The sequence below is a fragment of the Trichosurus vulpecula genome, chromosome 5 (assembly GCF_011100635.1).
Source record: "Trichosurus vulpecula isolate mTriVul1 chromosome 5, mTriVul1.pri, whole genome shotgun sequence".
NCBI classification, from domain to species: Eukaryota; Metazoa; Chordata; class Mammalia; order Diprotodontia; family Phalangeridae; genus Trichosurus; species Trichosurus vulpecula.
In genome coordinates, this window is record NC_050577.1 from 241,199,101 (window position 1) to 241,226,895 (window position 27,795).

At 36.6% G+C, this 27,795-nt stretch overlaps 1 protein-coding gene across 4 annotated transcripts in view; it reads left to right on the forward strand.

Annotated features, from left to right (window-relative positions):
• OSBPL8 (oxysterol binding protein like 8) overlaps positions 1-27,795 on the forward strand; it is a 201,563-nt gene that overhangs the window by 17,419 nt on the left and 156,349 nt on the right. For 2 of the 4 annotated variants that reach the window (XM_036758490.1, XM_036758485.1), the window contains exon 2: positions 2,618-2,668. The exons of the other annotated variants lie outside the window; for them this stretch is intronic. The gene's annotated coding sequence lies outside the window, so the exon portion shown is untranslated. The remainder of the gene's footprint in view (positions 1-2,617; positions 2,669-27,795) is intronic. 4 annotated transcript variants of the gene reach the window in all.

Sequence of the window (27,795 nt, forward strand, 5' to 3'; positions counted from 1 at the left end):
CTTCCTCTTGATTCCCACTGCTTTCACCTGACGTTGCTACCTACTTGGACTGTTGGAGCTCTTTCACTTCTCCCCAGAACAACTGCAGTGGTTGCCATAGGAGGAATTTGGTAGGATTCCTTCCTTGCCTACTTTTTCAGAGAGTTTGGAATTAATTGTTCTTTAAATGTTTGGTAGAATTCACTTGTAAATCCATCTGGTCCTAGGGACTTTTTCTTAGGGAGATAGCGCACTTATGGCTTGTTCAATTTTTTTTTTCCTAACATAAGGTTATTTAAGTATTCTAATCCCCTTTTGTTAATATGGGCAATTCATATTTTTGTAAATATTCATTCATTTCACATAAATTGGCAGTTTTATTGGCACACACTTGGGCAAAGTAGCCCCTGTTAATTGTTTTAATTTCATCTTCATTGATGGTGAATTCACCCTTTTCATTTTTGGTATTAGTAACTTGTATTTTGGATTTTTCTATAAAGAATTTTCCTGAAATAAGATATATCCATAGAAGAAAGGCCTTAGGGAAGTATTAAAAGTATCCAAGTCAGGAAGAATTATAGTCAAGGTAGTGACTAGTTATCTTTCTGCCCAAAGTATTGCAAAAGAGAAGTGCTCTATTTAGAAGTAAGAGCAAGAGTAATCTTAATGTGTAAGAGTTTTTTTTTTTTTAATTGAGGGCTATTCACTTAAATTCGAGAAGTAGTTATTTAATTTAGCTGCAGATCTCTTTTTGCATGCATATCTTCCTGTTGATAAATTTCAAAACTATCATGTTCAGGAATCATTTAGTCTTTTCTGTTTTGCTTCTAAAATTTTGAAGTTTTCATAGAAATTTTTTTACATTATTTTCATTTCCAAATATTTATTCCCTCAATTACCCAGCAAACCATCCCTTGTAACAAAGAATTTTTTAAAAGAAGAAGAAAAACCAGTTCATTAGAACCAACCAACACATGAACCAAGTCTGACAGTGTATGCAATATTCCATACTCATAGTCTCACACCTCTGCAAGAAAGGAGGCAACTGCATTTTCTCAACTCTCCTCCAGGGCTAAATTTCTTGATCATCGTAATCACATAGTATTCAGTTTTGTTTTTGTTTTGTTTTTGCCATTTACATTGTTGTCATTGTGTGTATTGTTTTTCTGATTCTGCTTACTGTATCCTACATCAGTTTATGTAAGTGTTCTATGTTAGTGTGATTTTTTTCATATTCATCATTTCTTATATAACATGATAATTTTCCATTACATTCATGTACCAGAATTTTTTTTAGCCGTTCTTCAGTTAATAAGCTTCTGCTTCATTTCTAGTTCTTTACTACCACAAGAAAATACTGCTATGAATATCTTGATGTTCATGGGGCCCTTCTTTTTGTGCCTGACCTCCTTGGGATATATACCTAGTTGTGAATTCTCTGAGTCAATGATATGGACATTTTATTCAGTTTTTCCGCATAATTCCAAATTCCAAATTTTAGAATGATCAAACCAATTTACAGCTTAACAAATGTATTAGTTCGCTGTTCTTTTGACTTCTACTTGAGGCCCAAGCACAGGCAATGACTGTTCCTTCCATAATTCAAATCACTCTTTATTTCCTTAAATTGTTTTGTAATTCTATCTAAGCCTTGAGTTTGCCATTGTAGATTGAGTCCTAGATATTTTGTTCATTTTATAGTTATTTTGAATTGGATTTCCCTCTGTTGTTTCTTTCTGTATTTATTATTGCCCTACAGAAATGCTGCTGATTTTTGTGGGCTCATTTTGGTTTTTGGTTTTTTTTTTGCTACTTTACTGAAGCTATTAATTTCAGTTTCCTTGTTGATTTTCTAGGATTTTCTAAGTAAACCATCATGCCATCAGCAGATAAAGATAGTTTATCTCCTCTTAAAGAAGTTTTTGCTTTTGATCTTTAAAAAAAATCTTAGTGCTATTGTTAGCTTTTTTAGAACTATGTTAAGTAACAGTGGGGAAGGATAGCCTTATTTTATTCCTACATAACTTTGCATCTCTTGTATAAGTCCAGATTTATTATATTGAGTATTTTGGGGGATATATTACTAGGATTTAATTCAGATTTTCGTACTAGTAGCCATTAGTGATGTTGATCTATAGGTCTTTTTGGTTTAGCTCTTAGGACTATATTTGTTTCATAAAAGGAATTTGGAAGTGTTTTCTTTTTTAATTTTTGAGAGTAATTTATATGTATGAATTTCCCTCTACATGGTGGATAAATTTTCTTTGATCTTTATGGACCCAAGTTTTACCCTTGAGTAGGTCCTTTATGGCTCATTCAGGTTCTTTTCTGAGATTGGATTACTTGGGTTTTTAACATTTGTATATGTAATATTTCTTTTCAAATTCAGTTTTTACATATTATACTTGTTTATAGTAGGTTTGATAATTCTTTTAATTTTCTCTATTGTTTTTTTCCTTGCCAATTTTTAATTTTGGCAATTTTTTTTTACTCTTTTTTGATCAGGTTAGGTAAATGCTTATCAATTTCTACCCTAATTTTCAAGATTTTCAGTTTTTGCAAATTTTGCATTTGTTGGTTGGTTTTTATGGCTTGTTCTATTAATCTCTTTTTATTTTTTGTTAATGTATATTTTCAGAGGGAGAATTTTTCCTTTGAAGACTGCTTTAAATACAACCCAGAAATTCCGGTATGTTTCATCATTATACTTTTTCATATAGTTACTGCTTATTTGATTTGATTTTTGATCCACTTCTTATCCAGGATGTCATTATTAAGTCTCCACTTAGGTTTATATCATCTGCTTGTTTTCTCTGTATTAAGTATTATTTTATTATGTTATGGTCTTTAAAGTTGTGTTTTAATATTTCTCGTTTTTTGTATCTATAATTTTCCTGTGCCTTAGCACATCGTCTGTTACTGTTAGGTTAGCATGTAATATTGTTGAGCATTATGTTGACTATATTTGATTGCTACCAGATCTTAAGTACCTAATGTGTTCTGTTGACAAACTTTTAAATTTTTTAATCAGTTATAAATAATTTTGATGATTATTATTTTGGAGTATAATTTGAAATCAGCGACCCTTTTCGTATTTTTTTTTCATTATTTCTCTAGAAATTCTTGACCTTTTGTGCACATGATTTTTTTTCTTCTAGTTTTATAAAGTAACCTTTTGGCAATTGATTATGGCATTGAATCTGTAAATTAATTTATATAGTGTCATTTTTATCTTATTGACATAGCCAAGTCACAAACAGTTAATATTTTGCCAATTATTTAAGTCTGTTTTTATTTCTGTGAAGAGTGTTTTGTATTTGTATGCATATAATTTCTTGGCAGGTGGATTCTCAGATATTTTATACATTCTAGAGTTATTTTGAGTGGATTTTCTTTTATTTCTTCCTATCTCTTCCTGCTGGGTTTTGTTGAAGGGTGATGATTTATGTGGGTTTATTTTAATCCTAGTACTTTACTGAAGATGTACCAACTTTTTAGTTGGATATCTAGAGCTCACTAGGCAAGTCATATCTGTGGAAAGTGATAATTTTGTTTCCTCATTTACTATACTTATTCTTCCAACTGCTTTTTCCTTTCTTTTGCTGTCATTGACATTTCTAGTACAATATCAAATGACAGTAAAGACAGTGCACGTTGCTTGCTTTACCACTGATCTTATTGTAAAGGCCTCCAGTATTTCTCCATTACAAATAATACTAACTCTTACTTTTAGATAGATACTATTTACTATGTTAAGGAATGATCTATTTTTTATTTTTATTGTAAACATACAAGGGCGTTGTATTTTGTCAAAAGCCTTTTCTGATTCTGTTGATATATGTAATTATTATTTTTGGTATAAGTGTAATCTACGATGCTTGTAGTGTTCCTAATATTAAACCAGTTCTGCCTTTCTGGTTTAAAGCCAACCTGATTATAGTATGTAATTTGTTTCTTTGGCATCTCAACTAATATTTTATTCAGTATTTTTGGTTAACACTTATTAGAGATATTGGTCTATTTTCTTTCTTTGCGTTATGTCTCCCTAGTTTTGGTTATCAGGACCAAATTTGTCCCATAGAAAGAATTTGGTAGTATCCTTTCTTTGCCTGTTTCTGCAAACAGTTTATTGGAATTTACTGTTTTCTGAATATTGGATAAATTTCACTTGTAAATGTATTTGCTTCTAGGGTTTTTTCTTTTGAGAGTTCTTTTATGGCTTGTTAAATTTATTTTTTTGAGAGTGGATTATTTAAATTCCTTTTTAAAAATAATTCATTTATTTTTAGTTTTCAACATTCACTTCCATAAGATTTTGAGTTTTAAATTTTCTCTCCCTCCCTCTTTCCCCCCCTCCCCCCAGATGGCATGCAGTCTGATATAGGCTCTATTTATACATTCATATTAAACATTTTCACATTAGTCATGATGTAAATAAGAATTAAAAGTAATGAGAGGAACCATGAGAAAGAAGAAACAAAATAACAGAAAAAAAAGAGAGCAAATAGTATGCTTCCATCTACATTCAGACTCCGGATGTGGATAGCATGTTCCATCCTGAGTCTTTTGGGGTTGTCTTAGATCCTTGCATTGCTGAGAAGAACTAAGTCTATCAAAGTCAGTCATCATACAATGTGGTTGTTACTGTGTACAGTGTTCTCCTGGTTCAGCTCTTTTCACTTAGCATCAGTTCGTAGAAGTCTTTCCAGGTTTTTCTGAAGTCTACCTGCTGATCATTTCTTATAACACAATAGCATTCCTTTACATTGATATACCACAATTTGTTCAGCTATTCCCCAATTGATGGGCAACCCTTCAATTTCCAATTCTTTGCCACCACTGAAAGAGCGGCTATAAATATTTTTGTACATGTGGTTCCTTTTCCCATTTTTATGATCTTTTTTGGGATACAGCACTAGAAGTGGTATTGCTGGGTCAAATGTATGCACAATTTTATAGTCCTTTGGGCGTAGTTCCAAATTGCTCTCCTGAATAGTTGAATAAGTTTACAACTCCACCAACAATGCATTAGTGTTCCAGTTTTCCCACATCTTCTCCAGCGTTTATCGTTTTCCCGTTTTGTCATGTTAGCCAATCTGATAGATGCGATGTGGTACCTCAGAGTTGTTTTGATTTGTATTTCTCTAATCAGTAGTGATTTAGAGCATTTTTTCATATGACTATAGATAGCTTTAATTTCTTCCTCTGACAACTGCCTGTTCATATTCTTTGACCATTTCTCAATTGGGGAATGACTTGTATTCTTATAAATTTGACTTGGTTCTCTGTATATTTTAGAAATGAGGCCTTTATCAGAGACACTGGTTGTAAAAATTCTTTCCCAATTTTCTGCTTCCTCCTAATCTTGGTTGCATTGGCTTTGTGCAAAAATGTTTCAATTTAATGTAATGGAAATTGTGCATTTTGCATTTTATAATGTTCTCTATCTCTTGTTTGGTCATAAATTCTTCCCTTCTCCATAGATCTGACAGGTAAACTACTCCTTGCTCTCCTAGTTTGCTTACAGTATCGGCCTTTATATCTAAATCATGTACCCATTTTGACTTTATCTTGGTATAGGGTATAAGATGTTGGTCAATGCCTAGTTTTTGCCATGCAACTTTCCAGTTTTCCCAGCAGTTTTTGTTAAATAGTGAGTTCTTATTCCAGAAGCTGGAGTCTTTGGATTTATCAAATAGTAGATTACTATAGTCATTGACTGTTATGTCTTGCATACCTAACCTATTCTACTGGTTCACCACTCCATTTCTTAGCCAGTACCAAGTAGTTTTAATGATTGCTGCTTTATAATACATTTTAAGATCTGGTACAGCTAGGCCACTTTTCTTTGCATTTCTTTTCATTAATTCCCTTGATATTCTTGACCTTTTGTTCTTCCAGATGAATTTTGTTATTGTTTTTTTCTAGCTCTATAAAATGATTTTTTGGTAGTTTGATTGGTATGACACTAAAGATAAGTAAATTGATTTAGGTGGAATTGTCATTCTTATTATATGAGCTTGGCCTACCCGTGAGCAACTGATATTTTTCCAGTTATTTAGATCTGACTTTATTTGTATGAAAAGTGTTTTGTGATTGTCCTATGTAGTTTCTGGGTTTGGTTTGGCTGATAGACTCCCAAATATTTTATAAGGTCTACAGTAACTTTAAATGACATTTCTCTTTCTATCTCTTGCTGTTGAGCTTTGTTACTAACATATAGGAATGCCGATGACTTATGTGGGTTTAGTTTATTTCCTGCAACTTTGCTAAAGTTGTTAATTATTTCCTGAAGTTTTTTAGTTGATTCTCTAGGATTTTATAACTATACCATCATATCATCTGCAAAGAGTTACAGCTTTGTTTCTTCCTTGCCTATTCTAATTCTTTCAATTTCTTTTTCTTCTCTTATTGCTAATGCTAACATTTCTAGTACCATATTGAATAACAGTGGTGATAATGGATATCCTTGTTTCACACCCCCATCTGAATTGGAAATGCTTCTAGCATTCAGATTATTTAAATTCTTACAATTTGTTAGGACAATCTAGGTATTTTATATTTTTGTAAATATTCATCCATTTATTTAAATTGTATTTTTATTTGTCATATAATTAGGGAATTGGTTTATTAATAGACTTCCTTTGTTTTTCCTTTGTTTGTTGTGAATTTTCCTTTTTCCAATTTGATTTTGGCAATTTTTCCTGTTAAAAAAAATCACATTAAGGAATAGCTCTCAATTTGACTTTCAGAATTTATATTTTAGTTTGGGGTTTTAAAAATTTGTTGCTTTTGTAGTTCATGAAGTGCCTGTTGTCTCCACTCTTTCCTCCATATTTATAAACCATTCTTCCCTGTATCCTGCTTATGTGAAATAAGAGATTTCTTCATTCTCATATTTTCCCTAATTTATGCCTTTTCCCCTTTCTTTGTTTTCTTTTCTTAAAACCAGCAAAACAGAAGAAAACCATACCTATACCCTGCATTTGCCTTATTTTCCTCTCTTTTTGACTCTTGAAGCCTGTAGGATTCCAAAAATATACTTGTGTCTCCTCCATTTAGTATTCATTCTTCTTCAAACTCTATTCTTTATTTTCCAGAATTTCTCTGTTATGCCACAGAAGTCTCCTTACCATTTAAGTTAACTGTGGAGTCTCCAGACTTCATACACTGGAAGAACTGTCTACTCCTGCGGTCTCTTTCTCTGATTGGCTTATATCTCCCTAAAAACTTCATTTTAAAGAAAACCATTCTATTGTCCTCTCTAGGCTACATCCCTTCTCTCCAGACTTTCCCTTCCATGCCTCTCCTCTAGCTCCTAACCCTATTGTTTCCTGAAACAGAAGAAGCACTGGTCTAAACCCAGCTTGTTATCAGTAGATAAACCCAATTTCAGCCATCTTCTTTGGGGTGTAGGCTTTGGTAAAAGGCTAGTTTTAGTAGATAGAGATGTGGGTATCCAATACAGCTGATAGAGCTGCCATATTAGAGGCTGCAGTGGGGTACCCATCTTATTGCTATGATTAAAGACCGTTTCAAACTCAGTCACTGTGTAGCTTGCCAGGAGTACCCGGCCCATAATTGCTTTTTTTGGTTGTTGTGATTTAGGGATCATGTATGCGGTAATACTGTAATGGAGAGATGAATGGTTGGTATGACTAAGCTGAAATATCTAATCAGTGAGGAATTCTGAAAAAGAAAAGAAGTGAAAAATGTCATCAGGGAATCATGTGATAGGAAGAGAAGCTATTCTGCTCATATGGCAAGAATAAGGGATGACAATTGATGGCTAGAGTACTCTACTGGTACTTTTTAAATGCTGGAGAAAATGAGAGAGGTCTCCAGCACAGCGGAGAACTTCTGGGCAGATGAGGAATTTGTAGAATGCATAGGCCAGGGATTGTGATCTACTTTGTTAGTGGGAACTCTTGAATTGAGTAAATCAGACTCTTTTGAGAATTTGAAAGGTTTGGGCAAAGTAGCGGCTCTGACATCTCACCAGTTACCTGGCCGCGTCATGAAGGCTTTATCTGAATTTCGCTCCTATGTGGCCATCTCTGTTTTAGACATTTTTAAAAATGCTGTAAGCAACAAAGATAATGGACTTGATGTTTTCTCTGATTCCCTGTGGCCCCCAGACACTTTTCAAAACAGAAGTTACATGGCAGAGGCAAAGCAACCTCACTTGTTTCCATGCTCTAGTCTAGCTTCCTAAACTTTTCCTACTTAGGACCCCTTCAGTGCTTCTTAAACTGTGGGACCCATATGGGGTTGTGACCTGCAGTTTAAGAAGCTCTGGTAGGATACCTAGAATTCAAAAGAAGTTAGTAAAACCACTTTAACCCAAGAACTGACACTCCCTGACCCTCAACTTACTTAGGACCCCTTCTTCACTTTACATGCTGCTGGACTGAGGCTGCACTAGCTTACTCCAGGACATGACATGGGCTTTAATCAAAACCCAATTCTACACCATAGTCTCCTCTCTCTCTTTTTGGGGTCAAGGAGTTTCCTTAAGCCTGGACAGCCAGCTTGGCCGCAGCCCTTCAGAGAAAAAAAGCCTCTTTGGTCTTGTATCTTGGAAGCCCTCCCTAGCACTGGAAAGCTTTGACCTGCTGCTAGCAGGGAAAATGGACTCTGAACTGATAGTGCTGGGCCAGAGGGAGTGGAACAGTTAACCAGGACAGGACAGAAGGTGTGTAGCTTTTTCCTAAGCCTGAGGGAAAGAGCGTGGCCTCCAACTGGGGCCAGTTTTGGTCACTCAAAAGTCAGTTGTGGCAAAGACCTAGGCTGATGAACAGTGAATTGCTGAATGTGGGAGGAGGCTGGAACTTGCTTGGAAGGGACAGCTTATAGTATCCTACCACTTGTGAAGGTGTATCCTCCTTCCCCTTTTCCTTTTTAGGCTACATTTTATAAAATAATGTTACTATACTTTCATCTAAGTCCTTGGTCTCTCCTGAATTGAAAACCTTGTCAGTGCTTTATTAGTATGTAATCTCCTTCCACCAACATAGAACAGCATCTCATCTTTAACTTGGGGTATGGAGTGGGTTCAGGTGGGGATAGTGAGTGGGAGTTCTAAGTGTTAAAGTTCTTCAGCGTTGTATCATGAGGTTTTTAGGTCGTTGAAGGCTTCTTACCTTGTGGATTCAGCTATAAGTACTCTTATCTGGCACATAATTCCTTTTGTTTCTGTTCTTATGGAGTTGCCTGGTACATTAAGATAGAAGTGTCAAATAGCGCAAACCAGATTAAAATGTAACTTGAAAATATTTAACAAAATAAGTAAAAATACAACAAAACAGATAATACTACATTTTAAAACCAAGTCAACATGTGGCCATGTGAGTCCTTATAATCCATGGATTAGTGGACCACTTCTTTGGTTTGATGTCATTCCATTAAGAGGTTAAATGGCTCATTCATTTGTCCCTAGTCACACTATTAGTATGTGTTTGTCAAAGCAGGACTTGAATGCCATAGCATGTGCTCTGTCCACTCTGCTTTGCTGTCAAGTATTTTTAGAACTCTAAAAAAAGTTTATATAGGGAGCTAACACTGTATTAAAAACAACTTTAGACTTGCAATCTGAAGACCTGGGTTCAATTCCCAGCTTATTAAACTCTGTGGGTGGGGGCAAGTCTTTAACTTCTTTGACCCTTATCTGTTAAAACGGAACTAATTAATACTCATTCATACTTACTAGTATCACAGGATGGTTGTGAGTAAGGTGTCTTGTAAAATGCACGTTATATAAATGAGGGTTATTGCTGGGAGAGTTGTCAAAGCATAAGGCTTTTTAAATGTCATTTGATAATGTTGGAGAAACTATAGTCACCCATTACTTTGGAAATCTAAGTGGTTCGTGCAACGTACTTGATCTAGAGAGCAAGCACTGGTAAATACTTTCTAGAACCGCTATTTTCATGTTTAAATTGTTAAGTCTTCTGTAGTAACCTTTGCAAATAGCTAACAGCTAGTGAAGTCAACAGTCAAGTGGATCAGCTCCTAAAGAACATTGCCTCTTGTTACCCTGGGCTGATGCTAAATTAAAAATCACGCAATCAGTTAGTTACACAGTTCTTGTAAGATCTAGACCAAAGGTTTCAAATATTTTGTGATTGTAGACCTTGTTCAAGGGCCTTGCATTTACCCATAGAAATGTTTAAAGTAGGGGTGGGGAACCTGTGGCCTTGAGGCCACACATGGCCCTCTAGGTCCTCACGTATGGCCCTTTGACTGAATCTAAGCTTCACAGAACACATCCCCCTAATAAAAGGATTTGTTCTGTAAAACTTCCTTAAATCTTTTCTTGCTTACTGGCTCCTTCCCTTCTGCTTACAAAACACACTTGGGTCTTCTCTGTCTGTGTGTATGTGTGGTCTGTCAAAGGGCCGCACTCAAGGACCTAGAAGACCCATCCTGGCAAACCTTTAGTTAAAATATACTGGTTTTTATTGATGTGGAATGAAACTAGGAGGCTGTAGTTTTCTCTGAAGAACATTTTTTAGTCTTCTCATTAATGAAACAATTCTAAGTTAATTTTTAGTCTGACTCAAAACAGTTTTTTTGTGGGGTATAAGAAGGCCAAAGAAAAAGGGTAGCATTTTTATCATATGTTGTCATTGAACTTACAATCAAAGATAAGTGTAAATTTTACAGAATTTGTAGATTGAAAAAAATTCTTGCTTTTGTCTCTAAATTTAAATTTGGTTAGTTGTGGAATCAATCAGACTATATGCTAAAACTGTTGTTCTTGGTGTCAAACTCAAATAGAAACAGATCCCTGCAGACTGCATATTGACTTGAAAACTACAAATGAACATTATTGTATTTTTGTTTATTTTATTAAAGATTTCTCAGTTACTTTTTAATCTGGTTCAGGCTCCTCTCAGGAGTTTTGCAGGCAGCAGGCAGCCTGGACGTGACTTTGACACCTGTGGTATAGATGGTAGTTTTCTGTAGAGCTGAAGCTTTAAAATTTTGAGCTCCAACACGGTTTTTCTTAAATGCTAGCTGTTGTGAGTCCCTGGCCTCGCAACAAACTCAGGGATCCCCCCAAGCCCCAGGCCTTTGCCTAGCAAAGGGCCTGATCTCATGGACAATGTATGGGGCGGGAGCCGAAGGATGGTGAATGACTCCGTTTATTATTTCAGCAAGCAGCATTTTTATATCTTTGGTGATGTAGGTACATTCTTTGGTTACGTGGGTGAAAAGACAGGTAAAATCAAGACACCTGGGTACTAGGACCGCCCCGACTCCGCCTACTCTCCTCCCCTTCTCTTCCCGCACTAACCCGAAGCTCCCTGCAGGCAGGCAGTCCAGGCAAAGAACCGGAAGTTCCATGTGCTCAAGCAGGTCTGGGCAAAGACCTGGAATTGCTAGGGAGGCAACAAAGGCGAGACCCCTCCTCCTGGCTCCACCCATATCTCAGGGCCCTGAGTTTATCTCAGCAGGCCCCTGGGTGTGGAGGTCCGAGGAGGGCAGGGCTCGGCTCTAACTTGGCTGTAACAGTTAGCCACACCTCAAGATTTCAAAAGATCTGTGATATCATTGGGTAGATATATGCTTACTCCCTACACTAATACAGAAATAGTTTACCTTTTCATAATAACATATAGTCTTCATGAGTTGCTGTGGCCTCAGAATTTACCAGGGGGATGCAATCCTGATGAAGGGCACTCTGTGCCTAACTACGTTGGTTCTTTGTTAACAGGAAGTGCTGAACCAGCACTAGAAACTTTTCTAGTTTAGTACAGTGTGCTAGAGCTTGTAGTTTTCTGGCATCTTACAAAAACTGAGGGTTATCTTCATAACATGAAAAGGCTTAGAAATAAGGTTGTAGTGGAAAGATTTTAACCATTTTTAGATGGAAGTTTTTTTAGTTTCTTCACCTGTTCTTTTCTGTTCTAATCTATTTTTTTCTTTTGTTTCAGAGGTCGAGTTTGTTCTCTAACTTTGCTGTTATGTATACCGCTTTTGGCCTTGATTCCATTTCCCATTGATTGAAAGATTGACATTCTTCCTTAAATCTTTTCTTGCTTACTGGCTTCTTCTCTTCTGCCTACAAAACACACTTAGGTCTTCCCTTTCCGTGTGTGTGTGTGTGTGTGTGTGTGTGTGTGTTTAATGTTGCCAGTTTTAAATGGATTTTATTCTCTAGGTCAAGAACTGCATTTCCATTAGTTTGCAGTTGTCAAAAAGTGCAGTGCTGTTAACTTCTTTTCTTTTGCATACATTTAAATATTCAGAATAGAGCGGGGAAGGCAGGGCAATTGGGGTTAAGTGACTTGCCTAAGGTCACACAGCTAGTAAGTGTGTCAGGTGTCTGAGACTGGATTTGAACTCGGGTCCTCCTGAGTCCAGGGCCGGTGCTCTACTCACTGTGCCACCTAGCTGCCCCAGGTGCTACTTTCTTGATGAAACCTTCTCTTAAACTGTGTCACACTTGGAGTGATCTTTTCCACTTCAAATTTCTTAGTAACGTTTAGAATTTATTGTTTAATTTGTATCACGGTGTACATATCTTACCATTTAGTAGAAGAATTTCTTATCTCAACTTTGGAGTCATACTCCTTGAGGAAAGAGAGAGACGCTATCTTATTTTGTTTTGAATCTCCGTGGCACATTATAGTAAATAATGTTTGCTTATATTTAAGGTGTATAAAAGCAAGATCAAGTAAAATAATAATTTTCGATTGCTTATGCTATATACATTGCTGAGAACTCTTAACTTGGGTGTTACACTAAATAGATAGGATAAGATCCTTTGTTGATAGCTTTATTTAAAACAGTTGGTTCAACTTGCTGGCTAAATGTCAGCAAATGACATACTTTGTAGTCCTGAGACTTAAGTTAATTAGAGCTTTGGTGTCTCTGAAGACAGTCTATTAATAAATATTTATTAAGAGCCTGCTATGTGCCAGGCACTGTGCTAAACGCTGGGGATACAAAAAGAGCCAAGAGACTGTCCCTGTCCTCAAGGACCTTACAGTCTAATAGAGGGTAGGAAACAATGTGCAAACAAATAGAGACAAAACAAGCTATATACAGAATAAATAGAAGATAATTAGCAGAGGGAAGGTACTGGAACTAAGAGCATTTGAGAAAGGCTTCCCATAGAAGGTGGAATTTTAGTTGGGACTTAAGGGAAGCCAGGGAGGTCTGTAGTCGGAGTGGAGAAGGGAGAGTATTCTAGGCATGGGAGACAGCCAAAGAAAATGCCCAGTGCTGAGATATGGAATATCTTGTTTTTGGAATGTCCAAGAAGCCAGTGTCACTGGATCGAAGAGAATGTGCAGGGGAGTAAGGTGGAAGAAGACTGTGGAAAGGTAGGGGGAGGGACTAGGGTATGAAGGGCTTTAAATGCCAGAGTGAGCATTTTGTATTTGATCCTGGAGGCAATAGGGAGCCAGTGGAGTTTACTGGGGGTTTGGTGGGAGTGGCGATGACATGATGAAACCTGCACTTCAGGAAAATCACTTTGGGGACTGAATGGAAGATAGATCACAGTGGGGAGAGACTTGACGCAGGCAGATATTGCTCACTCTTTACTCCCCGGCCCCAAAAGCAGGTCATTTCAGTTATCAAGGCATGAGGTGAAGAGAGCCTGCCCTGGAGTGTCAAAGTGTTGGGGGAGAGAAGAGGGTGTATTTGAGAGATGTTGTAAGGGTGAAATTGACAGGCTCAGGCAATATATTGGATGTGATGGATGACAGATTGTGAGGGATACTTGGTGATTGAAGGTCAATGCTATTGCCCTTTAAAGAATGCTTTGTTTTTTGTCTTTTTCTCAGTCTGGATACTGTCAGCTTAAATCCTAGTTACCTTACACACTTAACATTTTACAACTTCTAATCAGTTTAACAAAATTTCTCTCCCTTGAATTTGTGAAGTTTTAACTTTTGGTCACATGTTTAACTGCAGTGTGAATTGAATCTGATAGCATTGGAGAAGATTTTTATGTTTATATACAGTATAATACATAATACATATTATATAACACATATTATATTTTGCTTACCAAAGCAACAATCAGATTTTAAGAAATGTAAATGCTTTTATTATTTCAACAAAACAATGACTGTTGTTTAGCAAGTTGCTCAGCTATAACCATTTTTGCAGATATTGCTGGAATAAAAGAACCATGGCTCACATTAAGAGATGAAAGTGGATAGTAGAAAATATTCAGATTTTCTTTAAAAAAAAAAAAAAGTTGAGCTGTCCTTTTTTTTTTCCCCATAGAGAAGGAACAATTTTTATTTTGCTAAAAAAAGAATGTAAGTTAATCTTTGCATCCCTTAACATTAAGTAGAAAAATTTCTTATTTGAGTTTGAAGCAAAAAATGCAAATGAATACAGTATTTATACCAGAGGAACTAACCCCAATTCTACATGGACTCCATCACAAGAAAGCTAATTTTGACCTATCCAACTTGCAGTTTGTTGCTTTCTGTCTCTGTGCTTTTGCGTGTTGTCACTCTCTCCAACTTGAATACCCTCATTCCTATTCTCCCTCATTAACTCTTGTTCATACCTTTTTTTTAACTTTGTGTCTCAGAAATTCACTGCCTTTAGTTTTCTGAAGGAAATCATGTGACTCATTTCTATACTTAATATACATTGTCAGAACTTAGCATAGTTATTCTTTTTCTTTTTGCATTATTTCCAACATGATTTTGGAAAAAAAAAGCAAGAAAAAAGTGTTTCTTTGCGTAATTCTCTTCCTCTACGCCTACTATTTTATTTTCTTTCTCTGCTTTGAAACTGAAACTGTTGCTATGATGGGAGACTTTCTTTAAGCAAAATGTTCTCAGTAATTGTCAGGCCTACTACAAGTTACATCAAAAGAGATTTTGGTTCTTTGTCCCTGGCAAATAAATATTTTGTACTCTTCTTACATATTTAGAATTATATGCCTCATTTTAGTACCACCACCAGCTGCTTGTTGTATGTCTCCAACTGGATGTTCCACAGGCATCCCCAATTCAATGTTATAAACAACTTCGTATCTTTTCATTCAAACCTTCCCATCTTCTTAATTTCTGTTAAGGGTGTCACTATCCTTTTGGTCTTTCACATTTGCAGTGTGAGAATCATCCTGAATCTAACTTTCCTCACCCCTTATATCCAATCAGTTGCCAAGTTTTGTTAATTCTACTTCCATAAAATATCTTAAATCCTTATCTCCATCACATGGGCCCCCCCCCCCCTTATCTCTCTTACCTGGACTAATGCCGGAGCTTTGTAATTGGCCTCTTACTCAAGTTCTCTTCTTCCGCTCTTACCTTTCCCCTAAGCTATATTCCCAAAGATAGGGTTTGACTGTGGCTCTCCTTTGCTTTTAAGCACTGGAATCCCTTTTGGCTCCAGGATAAAATAGAACTTTCTTTTGTCATGTGCAGAAAATCTTTTATAATTTGGCTACAGCATACTTTCCCAAGTTTCATTTCATATTACTCCACTTGACACCTTTCCCTATCTCAGTCAAACAGGCCTTTGTGGTTACCACCCAAATGTGCCATTTTGTTCTCCAGTTCTTTGACCTGTGGAATGCCTCATTTCCCTTCAGTTCTCTAGTGCATCATCAAACTAAGGTGTGAACTTCCATAGGAAGCCTTTTCTGGTTTTCCAGTTGCTAATGCCCCTCACCTCTGAAATTATTTTTTTCTCTAATTTGTATTTGATTTACTGTATATGTGTTTTTGCCCATATGACCTCCTTGAAGGCAGGAACCCATTTTTTTTTCTTTGCATTACACTGCCTAACCTTAGTGTTCAGTAAATATTGGTTGAATGAATGACTGGTAGTCATCATTAAGGTATCTATCATTGTTTCAGCACTTTTTATATTTTACTATTTCATTACTGGGATTTATGTGTCTTCAGGCTTGTGGAGAAACTTTAGACCCAAAAGCAACTTGAATCCCAAATCTGAAAATAGAAAGGAAACCATGTAGTTTTCCAGTTACTTGTAGATCTTCTGTTTATCAGTCTTTCTCCTCTGGCACAGTCTCCTTTCTTCCCAAGTCACTTTCCCTTTTATTGCCCCTAGCAAACAGGAAACCTAATTGTCATTTTTGCTCTGTGTATTAAGGTACTACTGAGAAATTGCATAATATAATAGATGCTGTTTAAGAGTGAAATGAAGTGAAGGAAGAAAGAAGTTTTAGGTGAACTAGACTGGAATCAACTTTGCCATTAATTGCAGTGAAACATTGGGTGAGTCTTATTCCTTAGTAAATATCTCAAGATTTCTTAAAAGTTATAGATTAGGGCCCATGTCCTTGCATAATTCTCTTTCTCCAAGCCATTAGTGTAAATATATGGTTGGAAAAAGATAAGGTTATAAGAATCAAAGAAGTATATGCCCAGTCATACATCAGTCTGCATTTGGTGGCTAATTTTTTTATGACATTTGAACTTCACCTCTAAATTCTTTATTTCTGTAATGGCAAGCAGGGCAGGACTCTTTTGTCATCTTTTGTTTTGGAGTGCTTCTCAGCACTAAGGCAATCAAGAGCCTTTAATGAGTTTGAATCAAGAGTCATTGATTGTAAACAATATATATATGATGTAGTGCTAGTGATTGAAGATCTTTCCCTCACCCTTTTGCTAAGTAGATTCTAACTAAGCCTTAGGTCTATACCTTTTAGCTCAGTAGGTGCTAAGCCCCAGGGCCCTAAATAGGGTATATATGCTCTGAGTTTGGCATTTTGCTTTGGGGGCACATTCATTGGAAGAGTGTTGGTGTGGAGACTCTGGGTAGCCATTAAAGAGCCCCATCCCCCTTTGAAAGCCCAAATGTTGGTGCTTCTTTCCCTGGTAACTATGTATGTATTGCTGTGGTCAGACAGAAACCTGTCTGTTGATCTGTTTATATTATCTCTGTTTGTAATTTCGGTTTGTATTTGCTCTGAAGCTCAGGGTGCTGACTTTTTCCCCTGATTACATGTATGTTTAATTAGAGTAAGATTGTTAACCCCTTAAAGTTGCTTTCCTTAGAAAAGCAGATCAAAGAACCTGTGCTAGCAGCCCTCCTGTGTACTGTTGTTATTAGTCTTACACAGCCACAGTAGCTGCAAGTAGCAACATTGTTGTTACTGTTTCTTAAGAGGAAGGATAAACGGGGGAAATAGGATGGAGTAATCAATCATAACTGTGAAAAAATTTTCCAGCAAGTTTCTCTGATAAAGACCTCATTTCTCAAATATTTAGAAAATTGACTCTCCCTTTTACCCTGTCTTACCTCAATAGTGTTTTGCTTCTGACTGCTACCTCCATCAATCTGCCTTCCCTTCTATCAGGGTCCCCCCCCTCCACTTTTTTATCGCTTTCACCTCCTACTTTCTTGTAGAGTAAGATAGATTTCTGTACCCAACTGAGTGTGAGATAATTTACTCCTTTCAACACCTCCTTTTCCCCTTCTCCCAGTGGATTTCTCTTTATCACCCCTTAATATAATATTTTTAGATCTCATCCCATCTCACATTTGTGTCCTGTATATTCCTCCTGACTACCCTAATAATGATAAAGTTTTTATGAGTTATAAGTATCATCTTCCCATGAAGTAATGTAAACAGTTTAACTTGATTGAACCCCTTATGATTTCTCTTTTGTATTTACCTTCTTAAGGCTTCTTTTGAGTCTTGTATTTGAAAGTCAAATTTCTACTCAGCTCTGGTCTTTTTATCAGGAATGAGTGAAATTCCTCACTTTCATCAAATCTCCATGTTCCCCATGGAAGGATTATACTTAGCTTTCCTGGGTAGGTAATTCTTGTTTGTGATCCTATCTCCTTTGCCTTCCAGAATATCATATTCCAAGCTCTCTGATCCTTTAGTGTAGAAGCTGCCAAATCTTGTGTTATCCTGACTGACTGCACAATATTTGAATTGTTTCTTTCTGTCTGCTTGCAATAGATTTTTCCTTGACTATTCCTCCTCCTTGTATTTATTTGTTTACAAATTCATTCATCTGTTCATTCATCTATTCGCCATAGGCAAAGTTGATGAAGAAAATTTTTTCTAATATTTAGGCCATTTCCATGATAGCTTTGTAACTCCTAACATAGTGCTGTGGTAGAATATATAGTAGGTACTCCAGTGAAGAGATTTAGAAATCAGTTTTCTTTGCTTGTCTATACTTTTGAAGCTTAAGGTTTTGATGTACTTATGGTCATTTGAAAACAGGGGATGACTGTTCTTTTGCCTTTTTTAAGAAGTTTACATAGCTGGAGAAGATCAGTGTGAGCATATGGCATTGATTCTCACTCTCCCTGCTGTATTTTTCTTTTTAAAGTGCTTGGACATAGTTGACAAAACTACTAGAATTTTTGTTTAAAATTAAAGCAAGTTTGGCAAAATCAAAATGGCAGAGAGTCAGCATTTTTAACAACAACCTAACAAACGAGTCAGAATGAGTTCTGTTGGTGAAAGCTAAGAAAAAGTCACAGTGATTCATTTTTCCAGCCCAGGGCAACTTAGGAAGATAGAAAAGTCTGTGCACACTGGAGTGGGGACTTGCTTAGGAGCACAGTGTGGCAGCCGTAGCCCAAGAGTATTCCAGTATCCAAGGATAGAAAGGGAACCAAGATAGGGCACCAGAGCAGAAAGAGATCCCAAGGGATCCCTGAATTAACGCTGGAAATAGGAATGGGTACCATCTGGAAGCTTTGTCCCCCATTACTTAGTTCTGGGTCACGGATCCAAAGTGGAGAGCTGCTTTCACGGATGAGCACTGGGCCCTAGCCGAGTGATGAGCACAAAAAAAATTTTAGAAAGTTAGTTGTGTGGCTTTGAGAACAGAAGCAGAATGGCGAACTCATTTCTAACCTTATCCCAGCACATAAGCTTGCAGTGGACCAGAGGCATTCCAGAGCACCAGAGCAAGAAGCACCAATGTAGAAAGAGATCCCAGGGGACCCTTAAGCTAGCACGGGGAGAAATGTGTCTCTGAGCATAAGGGGCACAATGGTGATTCAGTTTTAACCTTTAGCCTAGCTCGTAAGCTGGCAGTGGAAAAAATGAGGGCAGAAGGCCAAGGCCAAACGGACCAACTCTAATCCTGCTTATAACAGCCCTTTGAATGCTTGAAGATAGCCCTCATTTACCTCTTGAATCATCTCTTCTCCTGGCTAAATTTAGTAAGTTCCTCCAGCTGATTATCAGATGACATGGCCTCAAGGTCCATCACCACCTAATTGCCCTCCTTTAGATACTCTCCAGCTTATCAAAGTCTTTTAAGAAAGTGGTTCCCACAACTGAACCTAATATTTCAGATGACATTTCTGAGGGCAGAGTTGGACAGTCAGTTACCTATTCCTAGATGCTGTGCCCTCTTAATGCAACCCAAGATTGCATTAGCTTTTTTGGTTTCCATATCATACTAAAACCTGAATGTCCAGATCTTCTTTGAAACCATTATCTCTAATCATGCTTCCCTATTTTACACTTGTGAGGTTGATTTTTTTTTTTGTCACCAAGTACAAGACTTTTTACTTATCCTTTTGAACTTTATTTACTAGCTTATGCTCAAGCCTGTCAGGATTCTGTTGGAAACTGACTGTGTCTTACACATCCCTCCTAGTTTTGTGTCATCTGCAGATTTGATGAGCATATCACCTATGACTTTATCCCAGTCATTTGATAACATGTTAAACAGCACAAGGCCAAGCTCAGATCCTTGGGGGGGGTCTTTCCACTGGAGATTTCCTGCCGTTTTGACACAGAAACTTTAACAACTATTCTTTGAGTTTCACCATAAAACCAGTTTTGAATCTGATTGTTTTACTGTTTAGTTCATATTTCTCCAACTACAGTCTGGTATTTCTTCTGCTCTTTGTAGCTAAACTCTTGGAAAGGACTGTCTACAATCAGTGTTTCCTCTTCTCTTGGGTGATGGGACCTGGACCCCTAAAAGGAAAGCTAAGGCCCTTTCCAGCAGGAAGCAGTTCCCCTGAACTTTCCCATATAACCCTCTTACAATTCCAGCCTTCTTAAACCTTCCTCCCCATCATGTATTCTTAAGTCCAGGGACACTCACCTCCTGGCTGTTCTGAGAACAAGACCTTCCATTTCTTGGTTCTGGGCATTTTTTCTGGCTTTCCCCCAGGCCTAGAATGCTCTCCCTCCTGTTCCAACTACTATCCTGCCTGGCTTACCTTAAATCCCAACTAAAATCCCACCTTCTACAGGAAACCTTTTCTAACCACTCTTAATTTTATTGGCATACCTCTGATAATTGTTTTCTGTTTGTCCTGTTTATAGCCTGCTGTGTATGTATGTGTGTGTATATATTTTCTCCCCATGTTGTCTCTCCCCTGTAATAGTAATTAAGGTGGGACTTTTTGCTGTTGACCTTTAATGATTCTGGTCTTTGTTTGAATGGGGCAGATAAAGTGGGATGTTTTTGTATTTCTCAGCACTGAGACAATTGGGAGCCATTGATTTGTATCTGATGTGATATTCGTGGTGGGGAACTTCTCCACACCCAGCCTGGGTGAGGTCTTGGCCCTGAACAGGATATGTAAGCTCAGAGGTTAGTGTTCTAGGAGCTTTGAGCCACAGCAGGAATGGCTCGTGACTCTGGGCCAGCCGTTATAATGAGCTCCCCGGCTGTACACCCAGATGTTGATAACTACGAATTGTATTTGGTCTGTAATTTAGGGTGCTGGTTTTTTCCCCTGAACTAGGTGGATGTTATTTGTATGCTGGATTAAAGTAAGATTGTTAACCCCTTAATGTTGCTTTTCTTGGTAAAGCATATCAAAAGGACCTGGGTTTGCAGCATTCTATGCGCTGGGTGTTGTTGGTTTTACACCCTCATAGTAGCTGCTAGCTGGAATTGTTGATACACCCCCATTAAGCTGTAAGCTCCTTGAGTGCAAGGACTGTCTTTTGTCTCTTTTTGTATCCCCAGTGCTTATCACAGTGCCTGGCACATAGTTAGGCATTTAATAAGTGTTTATTGCTTATAGATTGATTTCCCCTTTTTCCTTAGCTGCCAAGAATTTTAAAACTAATCATTGCTCCTCTTTCAGTGCCTCTTATAACAGTGTTCTACACATAATAAACACATAATAGATAACAGTGTCAAATGGTGGCCAAAACAAAAAGTGAATACTATCCTAGACTATAAATGGAGGTGTAGGACTGTGTCCAGGACTAGGCAGGTAATAGTTATACTCTATTCTGACCTTGTCTGACAATATCTGGAGTACTGTGTTCATTTCTTGGAATCATATTTTCAAAAAGATATAGATAGACATGCTGTATTTTCTCTGGATTTCTGTGTCAAGAAGATGGTCATTATGATAGTGAGAAAACTGATTAACATGCCATGTGCAACTCGTTTGAATGAATTGAGGATATTTAGCTTGGAGATAAGAAGAATTAGAAGAGACACAACAGCCTTCTAGTATTTGAAAGGATTGTCATGTGAAGGAGGTATTATTATTATTATTAGCTTTGTACTATCTGGGCCCTGTGGACAGAATGAGCAGTAGATGAAAACTGTGGAGAAGCAGATTTAGACTTGATTTAAATTTTAGAAAATCCTGATGATCAGAATTATCCCAAAGTGGAACAGGTTTTCTCAGGAGATCTTAAAGAAGAGGCTGGATGATTACTTTGAATTCTTTTGTAGAAGGGATTCTCATTCATGCACAGGATTGGGTGATGTAGGTCAGTGGTGTCCAACTCAAATAGAAACTGAGGTCCACTAAGCCATGCCATAAATGTCTCTGCTGACTGCAGATTGACTTAGAAAACCATATATTAACATTTATATTCTATTTTATTTTTATTTATTTTGTTGAATATTTCCCAATCACATTTTAATTTGGAAAATGTGGTAAGCCACAATACGACTCACAAGTGCATGTTTGACACCTCTTATTCTAGAAGATCTCTCCTATACCATCTTCTTGCTGTTAGATTCATTGTTTTGTTATCACCTTGCTAAGTTGAAACTAAATGCTATCGATTTATTATTCAGAAACTAGAAAAATAAAATAGAATAAAATGTCAATTTAGTTTGTGTTCTTTGAGGTGTTTAAGTGTTTTTGAAGTACCCTTGCTTGTAGTTTACTAAGTGGTTGTGGTCATATCTAGCTGCCCTGGTACTTTTGTATGAGTTTGTCCTCTTTGTGCAGATGGTGGTGACTTTTTTTTTAAAGCAGATTGGAAGAGTTTAAAATAAAATTACTTTTTTAAAAATTAAGTTTACTTACTTTCGCTTTTGCTCTTTGTGAGGTAGTAATGTTAATGATGTATTTAGAGAATATCTGTCAAGAGAAACCAAGTCCAGTAGCCAGTATGTTAGGCTTAGTATGCCACACTCAGGCGTGTGTGCCAAGGGGGCTGAATTCTACGTTGGAAGGAACCCAGAAATTCTTACTTGTCTTGCTCATAGTAAGGACTGCTAAAAGCTTTCACAAATGAGTCTTTGTCCTACTTTAAAAAGATTTTGGAATTAAAAATTAGAGATTTTGCAACTTTTGATAATCCATTCACTCTGATGTTTAGTAACAAAACAGGAAATCTTATGTAACCTAAATACTTCATATTTCATACAGCTTAAGCACATTTCCCTTTGCTCTGTCACTGGTATATTTGGAGAAAAAACTAGTTACTATAGACTTAATACTGTGATGTAGGTTTGAAACCTTGGTGTTGTCAGTGACTCTTTCCTTTCTCTTCCTAGCTCGTCAGTTACCAAGTCCTGTTGATTCTGTCCTTTCTGTGTACCTCACATCTCTTTCTTCCTCTTTTCTTCTCATTCAGTTCTTCATTGCCTTCTATCTATATTACTGCAATAATCTTCTAACAGCTTTTTCTACTTCATGGCTTTCTTCCCTCCAATCTAATTTTCACACCTTTGTCAGACTAGTCTCCCTTATTCCTTAATTTAGTTGGGTCACACTTCTGCTCAAAATCCTGTAGCTGCTGCTATGGAAAGTTTAAACTCCCTAGAATTGGTTTTAAGGCCCTCTGCAAGCTTGTAGCACCCTATCTCTACTTAGTGTTTTGTTCTCCTTCCTCGTTATACTATGCTTTAGCCAAACTGGACCTTTGCTGTCCCCTGTATCTATCCTACAATTTGCTGCTTCTTATTGTGCTCTCTGTTCAGTTAAATGTGAATTTCAGACGTCTTCTTTGTGAAGTTTTCCTTGATCCCTAGCCCCATCTCCTACCCCTTATTGTTTGTGTGTGTGTCTATGTATGTATGTATGTGAGTATGTGTGAGGTATCTCCCTTAGTAGATAATAACAGGGTGAGGACCATGTATTATATAAACTTTTTTTCTTTTCTTAGTACTTTGCCGAGAGATTTTCACATAATTTGCATATAATAAATGTTTAACTGTCATGTTATCAAGGGATGATTAAATGGTCAAGTTAACTTACCAGATACTTTTAAAAGCAAGCAATACTAGTCTTAAGGACAGACCAATATGCAAAGGCAGATGATACTCTTTTTTTTTTTTTTTAACTATGGTTGCCATAATATTTTGCCTATTAACTTGACAAAAAGAAAGTAAGTATATTAAGGACATTGCATAAATGGTGAAAAGGTTGCTGAAGCGTTACTGAAGCATGCTGAAGTATAGAGAAATTTAAATTTCTCTAAAGCCTTAAGGTCATCTGGGGTTGGTATCAATCAGTCAGTCAGTCAAATTTATTAAGCTCTTACTATGTGCCAGGCATTGTGTTAAGTGGAAGGATACCAAAGAAAGGCAGACTTTGGTTCTTGCCCACAAGGAGCTGACATTCTAATGATGTGCCAGTAATGGGAGCCAGAGGGAACAGCAGCCAGGAAAGTTCTCTGGTAGATGTTGAGATTTGACTTGGATCTCTCAGGGAAGTTAGGAGGTGGCAGTGAGAAGGGAGAGCATTGCAGACATGGGGGACAGCCAGTGCAAAGGCCCAGGCAGGAGAATGGAGTTCTGTGCAGGAGGAAACCTATAGTACAGTGAAAGGAGCATTGACTGGAGTGAAGATGATCTGGGTTCAAATTCCCCTTAGAGCCTACTGTTTGTGTGATCTTCCACAGTTAAGTTTCTTGGGCTGCACTTTGTCACATGTAAAGTGGGAGGGTTGGACTAGATGGCTCCTGATACCCCTTCCAGCTTTACTTGTAATCCTGTGTTGTTTTTTTGTCTTTGTACTGCCTGCCATGCCTGCCATGTATTTCCTTCTGCTTCTTAGAATCCGTAATTGCCTTCAGAGCTTAGCTCAAGCACCACCTGCCACATGAGGTATTTCCTGATTTCCTTCCAGCTGCTAGTGCCTTCACTCCATACTTTATCAAAGGTATTATGGTTTTTGAATGCACAGATGGTTGATCTTCTGGGGTCATTTGCTGATAATTAATAAGCATTCTAAATCACTGATACATGCTGCAGTCAACATTGTTTTTTAAACAACAAAACAAAACTGAAACTTTTTTTTTTTGTCAAGGTAATTGGTGTTAAGTAACTTACCCAGAGTCATATACCTAGTAAGTGTCAAGTGTCTGAGAGCACATTTGAACTCAGGTCCTCTTGAGTTCAGGGCTGTTGTTCTATCTACTGAGCTACCTAGCTGCCCCCAAAACTGAAACTTTTAGATGCGCATTTAATTCAAGTTCTAAAATATACCAGTAGGATGAAAAGGGAGAATAGTTACTGATAAACAACACAACATGACTTTTGGTAGAAGGGAAACAGGGTAACTGTCTGCCATGTGACACTCAGCTGAGTTACACATAATAACCATAGCCAGAAACTAAAGGGCAAACTGCATACGTTTTCACCCTCTAAAGGACTAATGACCGACCACATGTAAGGTTTTTTTTTGTTTTTTTTTTTTTAGCTTTTCTTTTGTGTAATTAGTAACAGCTTATAACTAATAGGGGCATCTTCCTGTGCAGCCTCTCAAGGAATAATTAAAGTGAGCTTTTTGGGAGGGGGAGGGAGGGTAATGATGTGATTGTTAAAATAGTTTAAAGGCTCTTCCCCCTGCTCCCTTAAAAATGGATATCATTAGTTGTTTTGATTTCATCTGTACAGTCTTATTGATGTCTTTTGTTTTTTTATATCACAGTTATTCTCAGATCTACTCAATGGAGGGAAAGGGTCCTAGATTTGTAGTTGGAAGACCTAGGTTTGAAACCTGCTTGTCTCTCACTACCTGTGTGATCTTATGCAAGTCACATAACTTTTCAGGGCCTCTGAAGGGTTTGGGAATAGATGACTTCTAACATCTCAATAACAGGCTTTTAACATGTGGTCCATAGACCCGCCACAGGTCCATAGATAGATTTCACAGGGATCATCAGTCTATATGGGGAAAATATTACATCTTTATTTTTACAAACCTCTAACTGAAATTTGGTGTTTCCTTCAATTGTGCATTTTAAAAACATCTGGGGGAAAAAAAGGATCCATAAAGATCACTAGAGTGGCAAAGGGTTGGTGGCACAAAAAATTTTTAAGAAATCTTGCTCTAAATTTTATTGCAGAGGCTGTTAGGGTCTACTGTTCTCACATATAGCCAAGGTCGAGGTGACTATCCCTTTCTCTACTTGCATTTTGTAGTTATTTGAAATGGGATTTTCTTTTCTATTTTTGCCTCTTGGGTTGTATTGTTATTATATAGAAAAACTGTTGTTTTTTCAGGGTTTATTTTTTAGCCTGTATCTTTATTGAATTAATTAATTGTGTAATTTAGTATCTTTGCTGATTCCTTAGAGATTTCTTAAGTACACCATCATATCATTAGTAAATAGGGATTTTTTTTCCCTCTTTATCTTTATGCTTCCATTTTCTTTCTCTTATTGGTATTTCTAGCATTTCCAGAACCCCACCAAATAATAGTGCACAAAGTAGGCATCCTTGCTTCATTCCCATGTGTATTGAAAGAGTGTATCCTCATTGCAGATAACTTACTTTTGGTTTTTGATAGATGTTTTTTATGATTTTTAAAAAAAGGTCTTTTCATGCCTATATTTTATGAGGTTTTTAGCGTAGAAGAGAGCTATACTTTATCAGAGACTTTTTCTGCATCTATATGATATTCGTGTGGTTTCAAATGTTTTGGTTTTTAATATGACTAATGTTGATAGTTTTCCTGAATTGAACTATCTTTGTATTCCTGGTATAAATTCCACTTGGTCATAATCAATAATTTCTTGGATAAATTACTGTAACCTGTTTACTGGGATTTTGTTAAAGTTTTTGAGTCAATTCATTGGGGCAGATAGGCGTCAGCCTTGGATAAATTGCTGGTCCTGGAATCAGGAATACCTGAGTTTGGATTTGGCCTTAGGTACTCACTAGTTTTGTGACCCTGGAAAAGTCACTTAGCCTCTGTTTACTTTGATTTCCTCAACTGCAAAATGAGGATAATAATAATATCTATCCTAGAGTTGTTATGAAGATCAAATGAAATAATATTTGAAAAGTACTTAATACAGTGCCTTATAAACATTAGCTCCTAGCAGTATCATTATTAATGATATTGGCTTATTATTTTCTTTCTCTATTTTATTTTTAACTGGTTTAGAAATTAGTACTACATTTGTCTCATTAAAGGATCCTGGTAAAATACTTTCTCATTTTTCTGATAATATAATTGGCAAAGTATGGATACTAATTATTATTTAGAAGTTTGATAGGATTCTCCTGTGAATCCTTCAGGATTAGGAGGTTGGTTGTGTTTTTTTTTTTTAGTTATTTTATAGCTAGATCTATTTCTTTTTCTGAGACTGAGTTATTGAAGATTTCTATCTGGTTTTCTGATAGTTTGGGTATTTTATATTTTTGAAGGTACTCTTTCTTTTTTGTTCTCAGTGTTGCTAGTATATAATTGTTCTGATATGTTCTGATTGTTCTTTTTATTTCTTCTCATTTTGTTGTGATTTTACCTTTTCATTTGCTATATTATTGATGTGTTTTTCTGCCCACTTTTTAATAAGATTAGGAGAAGGTCTGTTGTAGTTATGGTCTTTTCAGAGAATCAGCTTTTAGTTTTATTTATCATTTTTGTGTTCTTAAATTTCTAATTTTTTTACCTTCTAATTTTTAATATCATATCTTTTGGGCTTATTTTAGGTTTATTTGCTTTTTCTAATTTTTAAAATGACTTCAATATTCTCCTCTATTTTGTTAATGTTCTGTTAGGATATGATCTTTCCTTTGAAGATTTCTTTAGCTGCATCCCAGAAATTTTATGTTGTTTCAGTATTATCATTTTTATTTTGCATGATAGTTAATTGTTGCCACGATTTATTCTTTGATTACTCATTATTTAAAATTTCATTGTTAAGTCTCCTTTTAGATCTGTGTCTTTTGTTTGTAGTCCCTGAACCAATTACTATTTTTTTTACATTAAGGTTTGTAAAGGGTTGTATTTATTATTTTTGATTTTTTACTCATCTTTTCTTGGGGGGCGGGGCACAGTAAGTCTGTGCCTTAACACTTGGTCAATTTTTGTGAAAGCTTTTTTTTTTTGTAAAAGCATGTGGTCCTGGTGCTGAGAAATACATATATTCTTTTGCAGTACTATTTAGAAGACTCTTTAAGTGTTTTAGTTCTAATTTCTCCAGCATTTTTTTTCTGTTCCATATTTTCTCTTTTGTTTATCTTTCTGTTAGACTTATCCAAAACTTCCAAGGGATAATTGAAGTCTCCTGACACTTGTATTATTGTCTTTGTATCAGTGTTTCCTTTATGAATTTGGATGTTAAGGCATATGGAGTGTAAAAATTTATTACTGATAATTGGTTTGTTGTCCATGGTTCCTCTAAGCAGGATATAATTTCCTTGTTTATCC